At 30.3% G+C, this 7,591-nt stretch overlaps 1 long non-coding RNA gene across 1 annotated transcript; it reads right to left on the bottom strand.

Annotated features, from left to right (window-relative positions):
• Positions 1-5,198: 5,198 nt before the first annotated feature.
• Positions 5,199-7,048, bottom strand: LOC133311496 (uncharacterized). The gene is made up of 4 exons (XR_009751558.1): positions 6,939-7,048; positions 6,675-6,845; positions 6,430-6,507; positions 5,199-5,336 (listed from the first exon to the last, which is right to left on the bottom strand). It is a non-coding gene; the product is annotated as an uncharacterized LOC133311496 (long non-coding RNA).
• Positions 7,049-7,591: the final 543 nt, after the last annotated feature.

The following is a 7,591-nucleotide window of genomic DNA, read 5'->3' as shown; positions in this document are numbered from 1 at the left end:
ATCAGCAGATATATATGATGCAGATACTTTATGTATGTAATATACATCCTATGCAGTTTTGCACTCATCTATATATACATATTATGACATAAATTAATGTATACGGGTTAAGAATAATGATAATATAATACAATCAACTAGAATGACTTCTTAATTTAGCTCGTGATTCCGCCTCAATTTTTTAAGATTGTCTACAGAGTTGGCCATGATCGTAAGCGAATTGTAATTTTTAAGAAAGAATTGAAGTTCAAGTCCAAGCTAAATGTTTTGTATAAGAAAAAATTAGACCAGTGATAAGGGTTTGTTCGAGTTTAGCCAATAATTTTGAGTTCGAGTCTCTAAGAAATAGTTGTGTTAAAAAACTAATAAAGAGAGTTTTGTCACCCATGTGATCCTACATAATTTGAACTAAACTAGTCCAAATCGATAAACAGATAAATAATATAAAAATAAATAGAAAAATAAACCTACATTTAAAGGGCATGATCGAGTATACAATAAAGAAAAAAAATAATGTGTCTTCATTCAAATAAATTTGCATTTTCTTTTTAAAAAAAATAAGAGAAAAGTTCTTTAATTTGGAAGACATAATGCTAATAGATTGGAAGTTATGAGTATTAAAGCCAGGTTATTTAAGTGGAATAGCGTTTTCCTGTTTTATTTCTTTTCTTTTTGATTTTTGGTATATTGTTTTATTTCTTTTATGTCAAATAACAAAATGATCTAGCTTGTAAATACTTTAATTTCTGGAATGATGATTTTAATTATCTCTTAACATAGAAGAACTTTGGAATTGTAGCCCGACGGTTTTTTTTTTTTCTTTGAGGGGTTCACAAATTAAAAATCTTTTGAATAAAAGTTTAACAACACATAAATTTTCAATGGGTTTAATGTTTTTCAAGTTGTAGGAAAAAATTTATATCCTACACATATAAAAATATGTTGGGCCCAAGTGAGGAGAAGAGAGAGAGAAATATGGGCTCCATATATTTTTATATGTGTGTAGAAAATAAATTTATCTCCTAATAAATTTATTAAGGAGAAAAAATAGATATATTTTTATCTAAAGATAACTCATGATTTATAGTGAAAACTGAAAACAATTAATTCGTCTAAAACAAAAATTTCATTTATATGGTAGTAACGTTTCTTATTTTATGGGAGATAACTTTATCTTCCGCAATATTAAAATAACATCATTTTGAATTTAGGATTAAAAAGAGGGTTTGGGAATTTACAATTAAAAATAAAAGGTATTTTAGTAAAATTCATGATGCAGGAGAAAAATAAAATTTTCAAAATACCCTTTATTTTAATCCTAAATCCCAAAACGACGTTTTGGGGTTGCAGAAAATAAAATTATCTCATGTAATAGGAAAGACACACATACATATATATATACACACACACACACACACACACACATATATATATATATATATAGGTTTTAGTGTTTTTACGGTGAATAAAAATAATTTATCTACTTCACTCTAAAATGATGTCGTTTTGAATTGAAAGAATAAAAAATTATAATAATAAAGACTATTATAACTTTGGAATAAATTATAATTACAAAAATAACTTGATTTCTCTCTAAAAATCATGTCGTTTTAAGTTCAATACAGATAACTTATTTACATTCATCGCAGAAAAATTGAATTGATATATATATATATATAGAGAGGTAGGATCTTTTGACACCAGTGTCAAAATTTAAATTTGACACCTCATCTGAGAGTCGTTAGATCAAAAAATATCAATGGTGTCACATGCTTGCAAATCAGAGTCGTTGATCTTTTTTGATCTAACGGCTCTCAGATGAGGTGTCAAATTTAAATTTTGACACTGGTGTCAAAGGATCCTACCTCATATATATATATAGGGTTAGAATCATTTTACACCACTGTAAGTTACACTCTTAATCTTATCCACTGATCCCATTTATATCTAAGGGCTCAAATTTTTTAGTAATGTGAGCCATTGGATACAAGTGGATCAATAGTCAAGATTGAGTGTAAGACTTCTAACTCTTACACCAGTGTAAGAATATCCTGCCCCATATATATATATATATTAAGCAAGGTTACGAAATTCAATTAGTGTTACAAGGTCCGATGCTTTGACAGGTGATACAAAATTATATTTTTTTAATACAAATTTACTCGTTCTTATTTGCAAATTGCAGTTCTCTGCACTCGGGACAACATTTTAAAAACTTTGGAATCTTTAGCCATCTTGATTCGAGGCGACAACTCACGGATTAGTTCAGGCATGTAGTAGTTAATCCATGATTACCTTCTTCTTTTTTAAACTTAATTACCTCTTTGAGGCGAATCAGAATCTTTCGGTATCTCCATGGGTTCGACTTTTTGAGCCGCCTATATACGGGACTAATCAAAAATTCAGGTGCGAGTCCAAAAATCATAGTACTTACGCCCCTTCGCAGTTGTTAGAAAATATAATAAGTCCTCCATGATTACCTTTTTTCTTTGACTTAATCTATTTAATGATGCGTGTGCATGAAAGTTGTCAGAAAATATAATAAGGAAAAAATACTTTATGTTATAAAAAAAAAAAAAAATACTTTTGCTATTGTGTAGAAGTAATATTATAAAAGTGAGTGAATTCTATTAGGTAGAAAAAAGAGATGAAATATGTGGGACCCGAATAAATTTTTAGTACTCAAATTAAAAATAAATTGATATAACTTAAAAAAATTCTTCTAGAAATTTTTGGCTTTTGACATTTTTCTTTATTATAAAAAAAGTATTTTATTATAATAAAAATTTTGTAAAAATTTATTTGACCTAACTTCTGCTTGCAAAGAGAACAGAAGCTAAGAAAAAGTCCTCTTAAACATACACTTAGTTGTGCTCAGTGACGGACCTAGAAAAAAAAATTATGTGTGCACACTTAAGGTCGGGGTTCAGGGGCAGCGCCCCCGAAGATTATTTTTTAAATGTATTAATTATAAGGGTTAATTGATCAAAAACCAACCTCTATCGATGTCTATTTGATCTAAAGTTGACCACTTTTGCTTCGCAAAAAAATGTGAAAAATCTCATGCGATTTTCCTCCACTTGATGAAGATTGAATTTCAAGAATCATTGATGTCCATTAAGGTTTGGAGCTAATAAAGTTTATGTTTAAAAAAAAAAAAAAAAAAAGACAAAACAATGAGATAAGGTTTAAGCTTTAAGCTTTTAATTATATGGGTTGCTTGGGTGGGGCTTGGACTTATTTTTACCTTTTTTTTCTTTTCAATCTTTTTAATATATTTTTTTACTTGACCTAAATCACCCACACCCACCCCTTTAAAAGAAATTCTCAATTTTTTGTGTCTTCGTGTGCAGACACATGCAACAACACCGGTCAAACCAGTGGTTGTGCTAGAAAAAATTAGATATTCATGGTTTATTTTTCTACAAATAGAGATTTTCATGTCTTTATAGTAGAGGATCTTCACCCCTCTACAATTCACTATCGTGTACATGGGTTATGTGTGTTACCTCATGCACAGCGGTAAAATATTGAGCAAAAATGATTATGGCTCTTTCTCTTTATTAGGGAATATTTTTTCACTTATATATAATCTTTTATCTATTACATTTACAAGTTATTATTCTATCAAAATATATATAGAGTCACCGTGTCTAATACACATCCCCCAAGCCATCTTTAAAATATTTACAGAGTTACGTGATTCCATTGGAAACTTTGGCCCATACCAATACCTCAAAAAAAAAAAAAAAAATCTCCATAACAATATACATAAGTTATACATACCTAAACTTCACTACACCAATCGTTCACTTATGCTTTCTGCGATTCCTACGTATAAAACTCCATGGCAGGGTGCTTAAGCAACACGGGTCGAACAAGATGCAAGTTTAGGGATCAGGACCCATTTGTCACATTTTACATAAAATTTATCCAACTGCTACGTACACAAACAGTAAAATTTTAAAAAATGCCAGAAATACAAGTTATAGGTAGCGAACTTCGTTTGCTGACATGACAACCTAGTTCGATACTGGTACTAGCGAATTAGATAATTTGAACAAAAGTATAACACGTGTCAACCTCTTCCAAATTTGTTTTTACTTTTGATCATTAAATTGCTTTTGCTATTTAACTTCATCTTCAATTACTTTATAGCAAACATTTTTGTTACTTTCATATTTATATTATACTTTTATTTCACATTAAATATCAAATGCATTTGGCACTGTGTTTGTCATTATCTCTTATAGTTCGCTAGAAGGTATAACAAATTTGGAAGAGATCGACATGTATCCTACTTTTGTCCTAGTTCGCTAGTACCAGTAGCAAACTAGGTTGCCATGTCAACAAACGAAGTTCGCTAGCGAGCTTATACGCATGGCATTTTAAAAAAATTCACTATTCGCGTGACTATTGAATAAATTTTAAGTTTTTGGATTGAATTGGTTCTTTACATGTATCACAGTCTCGGTGTATCGGATTCGATCCTCACCGTCCCCTACTTTCTTTCTAGTAAAATTTCTTTCTTCACACAGGTAGGTGGGCCTATATATGCATTGTCCACCCTTCAAGCCTAGTGAGCTCTCTGGTGAGGGGACGTGTTGAGACACTACAGCAAAATCGTATTTTAGCGGCGGTTTTTTTCAATTTTAGCGGCGGTTCAAACCGCCGCAAAATTTTTGGTGGCCTTTTTAAAACTGACATAGAAATTGGCGCAGTAAATATTTCAACGTCGGTTTTACACAACCGACGTTAAAAACAAAACCGACGTTATATGTTCTTAACCGACGTTAAAATAAAATATTTTAATAAAATTTAATATTTTTAGCGGCGGTTTTGAACCGCCGCAAATCTGCAATACTGTTTTTTTTATGCAGATATTTGCTGCTTTTATTGTGTTTGCTATTGTTGCTTTTTTTTTTAATAATTATTTGCTACTGTTTTATCTTATAATTATTTATATCATTACAAAAGACATATTATTGATTGATCAAACATTTAAATTTCTGAATCTATTATCATTAAATTTATACATAATTAAATGTAATTCAAGATAATACAAATAGTGTAACAAATGCAAAATGTCTCACCATTAAAAATTAATATATTCAAATACATGATAAAACAAAGTAAATGTGCTTTGCAAATTTAACATAAATGGAATCAAAGTATCTATAATACTACAAATGTTTAAACTGAGTAATCTTGCAAATCAAACCTAAATGGAATTAACGTGCCAATAAAACTACAAAAGTTTAAACCTAAGTAATCTATTAGCAGTGATTAGTTGCAAAATGTGAAGAAGGTTGATCACGAGGATTGAACTTTGCTGCCTGCATTAAAAACAAATGAATAACATTTTTAGTAAATGCATTAAAAAATTATATAATGTTTATTAAGAAAAATAATAACTTACTTGATTATTAATAACAGTAGTTAGTTTAGTAGATAGAGAGGTATAGACATATTTTGATATAGTTTAGCAATCATGGCTTCAATTGATTTTCTTTTTTGGATCTCTTGTTTTAATTGTAATTTTCTTTTCTTTTAAATAAAAGTGAACTAATTACAAGTGTAATATTGATTTTTCCTTGTACCACCCCAAAATCATGTAGATTCTTCCATGTAAATACGGTTTCTCCACCTGGTAATGCAACTATGCAAGTCAATTGACTTTTTCCTTCCAAAAAAATTAGAAATATAAAAAGATAATAAAAATAATTTGATATTTTTTTAATTTTTTAATTATTAATAAGAAATATATTTCATAAAGATAAGAAGAGAATTAAAATCAAACGTCTCTTTTGACTCTAAAAAATTCTGCACATATCACTGTTATTAGCAAGGGTTATCAAGCTTATTCAACTATTAATTTATTAATTACTAACTATTTAAATACTTATACTTGATCTTAATTGCAGTCTCAAATTCTTTAATTAATTATGTAAATTAGTTATTAGGAGGTGGTGTCTCTTAAACTACAACAACAACATTAAATTTAATTTTTTAAAAAGGCCTCCAACTGTAAATCTATAATATCTCCACTTCATCAAATTCCCAAACAACGACAAAATTTATAAACTAAGAAAGATTAAAATAGTCCCTTGACATAGTGATTCTCATGGGTACTATCTCCACATCATAGCAAACTTCAAATAATTATATCTCAGCAATTTGAAAGCACCACCGTACACTTAATATCATGCAATGAACGAATTTTCCATCTCAATATTCCACCTAAAAATGTTAGATTAACAGTGGGAACTCATAACCCCTCAACCCACACAAGGCAAGGAAATAGCACGTATTGGGTTTATGGCAGGGATTTCTATCTAGCAACCAAAATTAACTTTCAATCATTATTACAAAGCCAATAGCATATCAGCAACCAACAAAAAATAAAGAATATAAAACACGTAAAATTACCTCTTAAGTGTATAAATCCCAAGAGAGAGCGCTTTGATTATTTCCCTATGATGACCTTCTTCCCTTCGATACAGCCTCCTATTATCAAAATCATAAATGCTTACATTGTGAAATTCACAGAAATAAGCTCAAAAGTGATACTTCTCCAACAGGGCCTACATCTAATGCAACAACTTGAGATCACTACTATGGTTACATGTGTTGATATTAATATATTAATAATATTCCAAGAAAGTATCATACACCTTGTATGTCGAAGTGGTGAAAAGGGCATCCACTATGGCTGAACTCCTCTACACCTGCCATATAAAAGATTTCTTGTTCCGAGTCTTCTGACTATTGATTCTGTAAGACTCAGTTCCTGACTTGGAAGCACTCAGACAATTTCGTAACACAGGTGTAGAAGAAAATGCACTCTAGCAAAAGGAATAAGCATATAAGACAAATTACATCAAGCGTATAACTTGAAAGGAAAAAAAAGAAATCTAAGTATATAGAAGAGTAAGTACCTACAATTATGAGCTTTCTACTCAGAATATTAGCCAAATTGATCATCACTCCCTGATGAAAACCAGAACTTTTGATTTTAAAAATCAATTTCAGTTTGTGTGTGTATTATGACCCTATTGAACTTCAACAGTTCTTAGAAACTAAATGCCAATGAAACTGAAATAGCCTTGCATAAGAAAGTCCCCAGACAGCACTGCTACATCAAGGTAAATGGTTAGCAGGTTAAAAAAAATTCAACATATATGATGAAGTAGAGAATTAGTCTACAGGGTAACTATAAAAAAATAGAGAATTAGTCTACAGGGTAATTATTTTGTGCCACTTTTATTACTTGTAAGACTTGATACGCTTGCCAAAGTCTCCATAGGGATAAGCACCTGCATGAGAGTTTATTGTTATATTGAGGAACAACTAGTGGTTGGTTAGCACATTGAAGCAGTAGTAGTACAGTACTTCACCTGTTAGAAGCCAAGCCCTCCCCAATATCACTATATTTATCTCTTACCAACTTGACATAATTATTTTTCTCCTGCCAGCAAGACTAACCTTACCTGTTTCTCGTTTCCAGTGCTACTTCCAGTTACGTGTCACATAACAATCGATTTTGAATAAATATCAACCTTCTCAGAAGAAGATAGTTGTGGCTCCTGCA

The sequence above is a fragment of the Gastrolobium bilobum genome, unplaced genomic scaffold, assembly GCF_033153095.1.
Source record: "Gastrolobium bilobum isolate Gb01-03AN ecotype WA unplaced genomic scaffold, APGP_CSIRO_Gbil_v1 utg520344, whole genome shotgun sequence".
Classification (NCBI taxonomy): Eukaryota; Viridiplantae; Streptophyta; class Magnoliopsida; order Fabales; family Fabaceae; genus Gastrolobium; species Gastrolobium bilobum.
The sequence above is the reverse complement of the archived record's forward strand: the minus strand, read 5'-3'. Positions and strand labels throughout refer to the sequence as shown.